The sequence below is a fragment of the Mirounga angustirostris genome, unplaced genomic scaffold (genome assembly GCF_029215605.1).
Source record: "Mirounga angustirostris isolate CCGP_5_RB_7025 unplaced genomic scaffold, mMirAng1.0.hap1 SCAF_4, whole genome shotgun sequence".
Taxonomy (NCBI): domain Eukaryota; kingdom Metazoa; phylum Chordata; class Mammalia; order Carnivora; family Phocidae; genus Mirounga; species Mirounga angustirostris.
Window position 1 is genome coordinate 30,811,949 of NW_026991712.1, and position 12,084 is coordinate 30,824,032.

A 12,084-nucleotide genomic window follows, 5' to 3' on the forward strand; every position below is an offset into this window, starting at 1 on the left:
ATGCACCCTGGTAAATGTACCTTCCTCATGGTGGAAACAGATATCCTCAGTGGTCAAAAAGCCAAGTTCTTAGAACACAGAACACGATGAAAGAAAAAAACCTCATCTGGTTTTTCTCTTGGCTAAGCCTTGGGTCTCTTGGAGCCACATTAATACCCAGGAGGGATGTACTGCAAGGTTGGGAACTGTGTGTTGTTTTACAGTAAACCTTATTGCATGGAAGTTTTCTTGAGGTCAGTGGGTGACCTAGTGTCTATCTAACCTGTTCCATGACCAAATTATCCTAACACAGTAGTCTTTGAGTTAGGTGGTAAACAATCTGCTAGTTTGTAAGTGCTTGACTGGTGCCCATCAATTTTGCAGCTTTGGCTTCCAAGATGGCCCTTAGCAGCAGCCTTTACCCCACAGCAAAGTTTGTCTAAACAGATGCTGGTCTGGTGAGAACTGTGAACATTGACCTTTTTATGACAAACAAAAAAGGCACCAAGAAAAATAAAGAACCATCCCTGGGGGGATTTAACCAAAGAGTCACTAAGGTCAAAAAACTAGTTCCAAAAAGTATTTTCTCCTGCTAATCTAAATTTAGGAAAGAAAAAGGACTCTCACTGCTCTTGCTCCATCAGACTCCAGAGATAAGATTTCTTACCATGTCAACCCCCTGAAATCTCTGCCTTTTGCCAGCTGCTTGTAAGATTTCTCAAGGATCTCTCAGCTGCAGCAGTGTGTGGGGTGAGCAGTGTCCAGCAAGTTGAGGTATCCTGCTGACTGTGCCACCTGTTGGAGAGGAAGAATTTTCTCTCTGTTGAAGGTTCTTCTGGCTGGACTAACAACCAAATTGACAGGAGAGAGATTAACAGAAGAAAATCAAATCTATCATATGAACAGGGAATCCACACAGACATGAAATTCCAAAGACAGGCAAGGTGAGGTTTATATGATATCCACTAAGGAGAGGTGTAAGGGTCTGAGGATACAAAGGAGAGGATGATCACTTAACAGGAATGTAAGAGGAGGTGTTTGGAAAACAAAGGTTGCTCTATTATGCATGTAAGTTTCTAAAGAGGCATCTCTGTTAATAGCTCTTTTTCTGGTATAGGCAGGCAGTTAAGGAGGAGAGGTAAAGAACTTTTCCAGAATCTGCTGGGTTTTGATAGGTTTTAACTCAAAATGACATTCATGCCAAAGTGGCCTATCTTGGGGTAGCCTGCTCTTGACCCCTACAATTTCAGTCAGGCTTAAAGCATCTTCAGATAGAATGAGACTAGGCAGTGGTAATAGGACATATTTTTCCAGTTTGCAGCTTGAATGTCTCTGATGATGTTTCTGAATGGCCCATACAGCACCAGCCATAAATATTATCCATAAATGAGATGTTGTGGTTTCTCTGAAGTTTATAACAAGTCGTTCAGTTTCAGTGTACAGTGCTTTGGGAAAAAGGCAAGTGTTATTCTTAGTGATTCCAGGTAAAAAAGGTGGGGGGGGGAAATTGGAAACATAGTTTGAAAGTTGTGGCCAAATATTTGAAAACTCGAAAAATTCAAGATCCAGTCTGGTTTACAGGTAGAAAACAAACCCTCAGAGTAGTTAATAGTGTTAGAATCTGATATCTACAAAGGGATATTGTAATTTCTACTGAAACATAAGTTTTTATTCTACAATCACCTTCATTTCTACCAAAGATAACCACAGGTACTAATTTGTTTGCAAAGTAGGTCTACTCTCATTAACCCTGGCATAATTATTTACATTAGTGCAACAAGAACAGTGATTGATCATATAGGCTCTTTTTGTCTGCTTTGCTGGAACTTTTCATAAGGAATCTTAGATTGGGTATTTAAAAGCCTCCTCAGGGTGGGACTCCCCATTAGACTTTGCCTGCAATACCTATAGATTTGGGTAAATTCCTCTCTTCTCAAGGTTCCCAAGATATTCTGAGATTCCTATGACATTCTTTACTCACTTGGTAGGGCTGATGGGAACACTATCAGCAAGGTAGAAAAAGATGTTTTTAAGGGGCTTTACTGTTTCCATAATGTCCACGTGGATCCTTAAAAATCTCTGATCATATCTGATCTATGCACATCATTCTCAAATGGTATTTCAATCAATTGTTTCTAACTGACCTATTACAAAGAGAACATACTCGGGGCGCCTGGGTGGCTCAGTTGGGCGGCTGCCTTCAGCTCAGGTCATGATCCTGGAGTCCCAGGATCGAGTCCCGCATCAGGCTCCCTGCTCAGTGGGGGGTCTGCTTCTCCCTCTGACCCTCCCCCCTCTCGTGCTCTCTCTATCTCATTCTCTCTCTCAAATAAATAAATAAAATATTAAAAAAAAAAAAAACAAAGAGAACATACTCTTATTGAACTTTATGAGTTTTGAAATTCTGAAGGGATCCATTAGGTAGAAAATGAAATTGTTTCCATTCTGGTTACAAAGGTAAAATTTACCAAATTGTTGTAAGTCATAGATGAGAGAAAAATCTCATTAAATTTGGAAATGCAAAACATTAGTAAGCCAGCAATGTTTCAAACAAAAAGGCATCCTTATGAATTCATTCAGTCCCATGTAATTAATTCTTGTTGATTTTGATCTTTGATAGCAGTTTTATGAATCCATCAGTTTCTCCACTAGACTTCTGTAAATTTTGACCCACTTCAGTGTATGATATGAAAGCTATCAGAAACCATGAGAGACTATGGACTCTGAGAAACAAACTGAGGGTTTTGGAGGGGAGGGGGGTGGGGGGGAGGGTTAGCCCAGTGATGGGTATTAAGGAGGGCACGTATTGAATGGAGCACTGGGTGTTACATGCAAACAATGAATCATGGAACACTACATCAGAAACTAATGATGTAATGTATGGTGACTAACATAACAAAATAATTTAAATTATTTTTTATTTAATTTGAATTCATTTAATTTAAATTAAATTTAAAATAAATTTAATTTAAATTTAAAAAAAAGTTATCAGAAAACTGTACTTTAAAGTCCTTTACATGGACTTACTCCTTGAAGAGAGAACAAATTTGCAAGAGCATCAAAGTAAAACAACAACTGTCTGTAAATGATAAAAAGACTTAAACTCTCATTAGAGCTTTAACCGTAGATATTTTTATTATAATGTAATTGAAAAGAAAATTTGGTTGTTTCTGACATACATTTTATGATAATAGAATTATGATGAATAACATAAAACCAGGACATATCAGATTTCCAGGAATTTCATAGAATTCTAGAATACTTAAATTAACATATACCCCTCCAAATATAATACCAAGAAGGTTTAGTATTATTTCTTACTTGGCAATGCTTTCTATATAATTTAACATATCAAATACACCTAATTAGTGTGGATCTCTTTTCAAAAGTAGAATAAATCTTTTGAGATGTCCCAAAGTTAGTCAAAAAGATTTTATTTAGAATTTGATTTTGAGGTTTTTGTCAAAAATATCAAAGGGTTTTGGACATTTGAGTAAGTTGGATCACAGAACATTATGAAATACTATTTAATTATCTATTTAGTCAAAGTGAGAATAAACGATTTTAAAGATAAATACAGAATGCTACATACATACTTGTAAGCAAAGCCTAGCTCTTTTAATATGGAGAAGATTCAATTTTCTTAAGTAATCATAGACCTGGTAAAGCACCATAAAGCACAGGAAATTATTTTGATAAAATATAAAACCTTAGCTTTTGAGGCATATTACTTAAGAGAGTGTGAAATATTTTTCTTTACCTTTTATCAAGAGCAGGCCAATAGTCCAAGCAAAGTTTATTTCAGCTGTTAAAAGGACAAAGTTAAATTTTAGTTTTACGTAAGTACACTACTGATTTTAAAGCTTATTTTAAAAAGCTTTATAATGACAATTCAGTTTTAGCCCACTTGGCCACACAAGGTGAGATTCTCTTCCCAACTTGCCATATCTATATAGAGTATTCTTTCTTTCTTTTTTTTTTTTTTAAGATTCTATTTATTTATTTGACAGAGAGAGAGCCGGCGAGAGAGGGAACACAAGCAGGGAGGAGTGGAGGAGGGAGAAGCAGACGCCCTGCTGTGCAGGAAGCCTGATGCAGGGCTCCATCCCAACATCCGGGGATCATGATCTGAGCCGAAGGCAGACCTTAACGACCGAGCCACCCAGGTGCCCCTATATAGAGTGCTCTTTATTCTCTTCTTTCCCATCCTGAAATAACCAGTTGTTCTTGAGGACAAAATTACTTTCATTTTCCTTAACAAAAATGTATCTCCATATCTTATACCTTTTCTTAGGACATATCCTACTTTTCCAACGACATATCCTACTTTCCCTGTAGACCAACATAAAATAGTTTCTCTTGCTATTGCTAGTTAGGAATTCTAATTAATACATGTAATTAGAACTAACCCTTAGAAACCTTAATTTCGGGGTGCCTGGGTGGCTCAGTTGTTAAGCGTCTGCCTTCGGCTCAGGTCATGGTCCCAGAGTCCTGGGATCAGGCCCTGCATCAGGCTCCCTGCTCCGCAGGAAGCCTGCTTCTTCCTCTCCCACTCCCCCTGCTTGTGTTCCCTCACTCTGTCAAATAAATAAATAAAATCTTAAAAAAAAAAAAAGAAACCTTAATTTCTAGTGAAAACTCAGAAGTAAGCAATCATGAACTGTTACACTGGAATTCTTTAAATCGGCAAATTTATAAATTCATTTCATAATTTTGAAAAGCATATGCCTCTTTTTCCAATGTGGCACAAGACATGTTAACTAACAAACCCAAATACCTTTATTTTTTTGTAAAAAGAAACCAAAAGTAAATAGACGAGTGTTCTGTATCAGATCTGTACCTCTGAAACAAATAATACAATATATGTTAAAAAAAAAAAAAAAGAAGATGGCAGGAGGGGAAGAATGAAGAGGGGGAAATTGGAGGGGGAGACGAACCATGAAAGACTATGGACTCTGAGAAACAAACTGAGGGTTCTAGAGGGGAGGGGGGTGGGAGGATGGGTTAGCCTGGTGATGTGTATTAAAGAGGGCACGCTCTGCATGGAGCACTGGGTGTTATACACAAACAATGAATCATGGGACACTACATCAAAAACTAATGATGTAATGTATGGCGATTAACATAACAATAAAAATTTTTTAAAAAGATAGTCATATTCAATGATTTTCTGTCACTTAGCACAATTTTAACACTTCAAGTTACCAAAAAGATTTTGGAAGCTATTTCATAGGAGACATAGCCAGTAAAACCTCATCATTGTTGAAAAGTTCATTTATAAACTTTCATTCCACCTACATCTATTTAATTCACTGTTTTTAATAATCATATTAACATTGCTCATGAGAATTTTGAGACATTACATAAAGTTAAGCCATCTTATTTTTCTTTGGTAATAGAAACAATATGATCTTATTTGACTAGTACACTCAGGTGGAATAAAAGTTGCATATCTGCATTATAGTTAAGGCTAATAACTTTGAAGATGTGTCAATTTTAATTAAACCAACAAACTTCAACCAATTTTTACTTACAGAGGATTTTTCCAGATCATATGAACTTAAAAAACACTAGGGTTAGTTTTTATATTTCTGAAATTTTTGGGATACCCAATCCATTCAAACATTTTCCTTCAAGCAAACACAACATAGCTTTTACAAATTAATTTTGGTAATGCCATGTAGAGGTAGAAAAACACCACATCCATAACATACAAACAGACACACATAATGATACAGACAGACACAGAGATCTTACAGCTTTTGTTTTAAAATTTTAGCCATGTGTCAGGTACAATATAAAACTCACTAGTTTATAAAAGAACAGTTGGATCCAAAATGTGTTTCTGGCAAATGAAATAAGTTTACCTGCTCAGATGGCTAAAGCTATTTTACTAATATTTGTGGGAAAAAAAACACTTAAGGTGGTTTTTTGTTTGTTTGTTTTGCCAAATTTCTAAATAGCTCCTTTTTCCCCTCCTGATGAGAACCATTTCCCTAAAGTTTGCATTACAAAGAAATGGCTGTCAGCATACAGAGAAGACAGGGTAGAAAGGTATATTCAAAAGCACAAAAAAGTTTTCTCCAAGATGGGAGTTTTTGGTATATCTGTTACCAGAGGTGTAGCATAATTACTATTTAAATTTTTCCTTCTTTTTCATTTTTCCTCTTTTTCTTAAGTGTAGGACAATTCTTATTTCCAATGTTCTGATTTTTTTTTTCAATATCTGCAAGCATTTTGAGATGAATAGGGGAGGTTTGGCAATTGGTAATGATAGGTGGACTTTGAATTGCTTCAGAGGTGCATTTCTGGTTTTGTAAATATTTTTAAGACAAAGAGTTTGTAATTCCTCAAAGATCTGGACTGTGGCCTAAAATGGATGGGTGAATTAGCCCCTTGATATCAAATACATTATCTTTATATAAGAGAGATTTCCAACTAAGATAGAAATCAATAAATTCCTACATTCTAGAGCTTCAGGATTTAATGTCATATGCCTTTATAAAGTCTGTATAAGTGCTTACCTTTTTTTCTGAGTGTACAATTCAACCTTAGACCAAAAAACCTCTTCTATTAGCCCATGCACATTGGCCTCCAACTGAAGACATTTCCTGATCTTTTATAAGAGGGCCCGGGAGAAATTCATCTGTTTTCTCTGTGAGGGCATTTTCCCCAGGGGACAATCTGGCTTGTCCGTTTAACTACAGTATAAGGGGTGGGAAGAACACCCCCCTTATCAGCCAATCAAGGTCCCTGTGAGTAGAGTTGTGAATGTCCACTGATCTAACTCTTCTCCAAATTTGGATCCCCTGCCTATTTCAGCTGGCTGAGACAAGAGAGAATATCCTCACCAGTCACAAAGTCCTGCTCTTAAGACAGAACAAGACAAAAGGAAACCTCATCTTGCCTATGGTTCTCTTCCTTATAACAAAAGAGGCAAAATCATACAATGACCACTTCTGGGAGGAAAGGGAACAATAGAAAGAGTACTCATAATAAAAATATTTAGCAGTCACTATACCCAAGAAACTAATTCACTCAGTTATTTCTCTGCTAATCTAGGTTTGAAAATAAAGGAATAAAGTTTGGTGTGTGTGTGTGTATGTGTGTGTGTTTAACCTTCTCTAAACCAGGCATACAGAAATAGACCCTGGAGAGCTTACTTTAGTAAGAAGTCTTACTTTCTGCCCGTCTTCTAGGATCCTATCTGCAGGCAAGTATAGTATCTCAGTGGGTCCCATCATGGGTTGTCAAACTGTAGGGGAAGAAAAATAATTTGCCCTCTACTCTTCTAGGTTCCTTAGACACCCCTGTAACAAAATACAGATTAATAGGAGAAAAACAGATTTTTAATTAGACATGTCTATCTCCTGTATACATGGTAGATATCCAGGAAAACTGAGTAACTCCCCTAAAACAGTCCAAGCCACCAGCTAAAAACAAAAAATGTTGGGATGGGAAAAGAAGACCATTATGGGAGTTTATCAGGCAAAACAAACAAGGGTATACATGTGGATTTAAGTTGTTGCCTTTTCCACTGCTAAAAATTTCTGAGATTAGGTCATCTTTCTCTTCCTGATACAGAGAGGGAGACACCCTTATAAAAAATGTCCCTTTCAAAAGGGATAACTTCTACTTGGTTTTTAGGCCTTCTCCCGTGTCTGTTGTTTCTTAAGAATAAGCAGCTCAAGATAATCCTTATGCCAAAAAGGCATATTTTCGGGTGGCATATTCTCTCCATTACTGGACACTGTCATGGGTAATTCCACATATAATAACTGTGTGAAATAGAAATTACCTCCATTATACAAATGAGGAAATAGAGGCTCATAGAAGTTAATTACATTGTTGAAAATCATATGCTTAGTGTCTAAACTAAGATTATAGTCATTTTCCTGACCCCAAATTCAGTATTCTTTCCACATGTTGCCTTCTTCTATAATCTTAGGCAATATAAACCAGAGGGATGAATTTTGGAAAAATAAAAACATGTATCTACAACCTTTTAGGAAAATGTTTTCCTAAGGAAGACCATAAATGTAAACCTTATGTCTCCTTTTCAGATGTAATTTTTTTTTTTTATTAAGTAAATTCTAATCCTAATGTGGGGCTCGAACTCATGACCCTGAGATCAAGAGTTGCATGCTCTACTGACTGAGCCAGCCAGGTGCCCCTCCTTTTCAGATATAATTTAGTATTTTGTCCATATTTTATTGAGATAATTACCTGATTAGATTTTCATGAAGTTCAAAGTCTGGCATATGAGGAAAACAAGTGAATCAATCTAATTCCAGTGCTAAAGGCTCTATAATAAGCACTTTATAATCCAGAAATGCCGCAAGGCTCTAGAAGAAGCATATGTGCTACTGAATAAAAGTCATGGGCTAACTTCTGATGTTAGTAGAATCATGGGATAGATGTTCCAAATGGTGCTCTTAAAGCAATGCAAGTTGATCTTGCATAACTACAACATACTTCTTTAAAGCAGAGTTGGGCTCAAAAAAGAAAAAAAAAAAAACAAAAAACAGGAAATCTCCCAAGATGAGGAGAAGAAAGAGAAGGATAAAGAGGGAGAAGAAGCAAAAGAACAGTAAGTTAAACCCTGAATAGTGCCAGTAAACAAATATAAAAGTCAAGTCCCCTCACTGAAAAATAGCAGTTCTGGACTTAGAAGACACATAAGCCATTCTGCAAGGTGAGGGTGTGGAACAGAATGCTGCTCCATAGGAGTTAAGGTAGTTGCAGTTATATGTGCCTTTGGCTCCAGTGAAGAAAATGCAAATCTTATGTGACAGAAGCCACAACACATTAAACCTTCAGAATTCCCAAATTACTTAAAAAATAAAAATTTTGAATTTATTTTAATTATTTTTTAAAGATTTTAATTTATTTGACACAGAATGAGAGAAAGAGAAGAAGCAGGGGGAGTGGCAAAAGCAGGCTCCCCATTGAGCAAGGAGCCCAACATGGGGCTTGATCCCAAGACCCTGAGATCATGACCTGAGCCAAAGGCAGATGCTTAACCAATTGAGCCACCCAGGCACCCCTAAACTCACAATTTTTAAAAATCACCTAACAATGAATGAACTAGACCACCATGAGTGAGAGTCAGCAGATACAACAAAAAACAAACTTAAACTGCCAAAACCTGGAGATATTATGATGAAGCAGATTGCAAAAAGATCAGGTAGAAATTTTATAAATAAAAAAAAGATTTGGGGCACCTGGGTGGCTCAGTCGTTAAGCGTCTGCCTTCAGCTCAGGTCATGATCCCAGGGTCCTGGGATCAAGCCCTGCATCGGGCTCTCTGCTCAGCCGGGAGCCTGCTTCTCCCTCTCCCACTCCCCCTGCTTGTGTTCCCTCGCTAGTTGTTTCTCTCTCTCTCTGTCAAATAAATAAAATAAAATCTTTAAAAAAAAAGATTTATTGAAATTAGACAACTAGGGCACCTGGGTGGCTCAGTTGGTTATGTGACTGCCTTCAGCTCAGGTCATGATCCTGGAGTCCTAGGATCGAGTGCCACATAGGGCTCCCCACTTAGTAGGGAGTCTGCTTCTCCCTCTGACCCTCTTCCCTCTCATGCTCTCTCTCACTCTCTCTCTCTCAAATAAACAAATAAAATCTTTAAAAAAATCATTTTAAAAAAAGAAATTAGACAACTGAAGAGACAATGAACTAGAAACAAGAACTAAAGAATTTGCAGTACTGAGAGATAACATGGATCCTGGGATCGAGCCCCGCATCAGGCTCCCTGTTCAGCAGGAAGCCTGCTTCTCCCTCTCCCACTCCCCCTGCTTGTGTTCCCTCTCTCGCTGTGTCTGTCAAATAAATAAAATCTTAAAAAAAAAAAAAAATTCTTCACCTTTTACAAATTGAAAAGACCAATAAATAAATGTATATATAAAAGATTAAGAACTATTGAAGACAGAATTAATACAAGAAGGTAAAACATACATGCAATAGTTTCTGAAAAATAATACAGAAAGAATGCAAAAGAGGCATATTGGAAGGGTTTAGAAGTAGGCTGAGAATGGCTGAGTACTTATGATAGACAGAAACTGCAGGTGTAAGATACACAATATTTACCAAACAGAATAATCAAAGAAATATACATGCAAAATATAGCAAAACTTCAGAACACAAAAGATTAAGTAAGTATCTGAAAGGCAACCAGAGAAAAAAACAGAACACCTACAAGAAAGAAAACTTAGACTAACAGATTTCTCAACAGCTTTAGTCAAAGCCAAAAGTCCTTAGAGTAGTGTCTTCAAAATGCGGAGAGAAATAACCATCAACTTAGAATTGTGTTGTAAAAAAATTCTTTTTCAAGGTCATTATCAAAATAATAACATTTACAAAAAAGAAAAACCCAGAGTTTACCAGTGATAGACCTCTACTAATGTACATTCTAAATGATATACTAAAGGAGGAAAGATTCTACAAAAAAGTTATGAAATGCAAGAAGAAATGTTTAACAATTTCCTTAACATGTAGATTAATCTAAAAAGAAATAATGTAGATAGTAAAATGATGACTAACTTCTGTGTTAATAAAGATAAGACAGAACAAAAATATTAGATCTACACTGTCCAATAAAATATCTTTTAGCCACAAATTGCTATTTAAACTTAAAAAAAATTGTTGGGATGCCTGGGTGGCTCAGTCGGTGAAGCGTCTGCCTTTGGCTCAGGTCATGATCCCAGGGTCCTGGGATCAAGTCCCACATCATCGGTCTCCCTACTTGGCAGGGAGCCTGCTTCTCCTCTGTATGCCACTCCCCTTGCTTGTGCTCTCTGACAAATAAATAAAAATAAATTGTTTAGTTACATTTCTGGTGCTCAATAGCATCATTTACTGGGGGCCGATCTACTTTGTAAGAAAAGAATTACTGTAAATATGGAAAGAAACTAAAATGTCACTACTAACAGATTATATGATTGTTTACATAGAAACCAAATCATCTACCAAGAATATTAGAATTAGTGTTTATCAAGGTGCTTAAATATAATACTCAAACATTAATGTGTTGATATACATCAGCTACAAATTTAGAAATCATAACTTAAAATACATATTTATAATACTAAAACACAATGAAATAGAGACTTTGAAAGATATACAAAAAGGTAAAGGTTTAAAATTTTATTAAAAGCTAAATCACAAATATAAAAAGAGAAACATTCCATGTTTATGGATGGAATAACTATCATAAAAATGTCAGTTCTTAAATTTCACTACAGTCTTAATCAAAATTTAATAGGATTTTTAAGAAATTTGACAAGTTAATTCTAAAACTTACTTGAAAAATCAAGTGTCCCCAAATGGGTAAAGCATAACTGAAGAAGGATAAGGTAGGAAACTTGTGTTATCAGATACTAAGCTTTATTATAACGTGTCAGTGAATATAATGTGATATTAAGTCAAAGAGAGACCAGTTGGCCCGTGGAATAGAATACTCAATGGAATAGAGAGTGCAGAAACAGACCTATGCATAGTAGAACTTCATAATCGCAAACAGGATATTATTGATCACTGGAGAAAGGACATAAGCTAATTATATGAAAAAACAGTAAAATTTATAGTTTACTTTATAACATGTATTATAAAATTCCAGGTAAATTAAAAATTTAATTCCAAAGGGAAACTTTTGGAAGAAAATATAGAAGATAATTTTTATGATCTCAGAATATGGAAAATATTAACTAATTGAAAAAAAAATTGCTAAATTCAACTACATTAATAGAAAGAACTTCTGTTTATCAAAAGACACCATAAAGAAAATGGAAATAAACCACAAACTATTTGAAACATACATAAATTCAACAAAGGATTAGTACCCATTAAGTAAATTCTTATGAATTCTTATGAATAAACAGGAAAAAGACAAACTCCTCACCCCACAAAACAAACAAAAATAATAAATGACCAAACAGGCATTTCAAATTAGAGAAAATACTAATAGCCCAGTCTCATTGGTCATCAGAGAAGGGTAAATTAAAATCACAAGATATCATTTTATTTATATTACATTAAATAAAAAATTCTGATAGTATCCATTGTTGGCAAGGAAATAATGAAAAATATATATAGCTCTAGGGGTATACA

General features: G+C 35.7%; 1 long non-coding RNA gene across 3 annotated transcripts in view; it reads right to left on the reverse strand.

The window, feature by feature from the left end:
* LOC123858805 (uncharacterized) overlaps nt 1–12,084 on the reverse strand; it is a 140,197-nt gene that overhangs the window by 41,155 nt on the left and 86,958 nt on the right. For 2 of the 3 annotated variants that reach the window (XR_010410402.1, XR_010410401.1), the window contains exons 3-4: nt 3,740–3,784; nt 647–774 (exon numbers count right to left, since the gene is read on the reverse strand). This is a non-coding gene — a long non-coding RNA (uncharacterized LOC123858805). Of the gene's footprint in view, nt 1–646; nt 775–3,739; nt 3,785–6,503; nt 6,598–12,084 lie in introns of those variants that run through there. The other variant, XR_010410403.1, reaches the window with a different exon arrangement.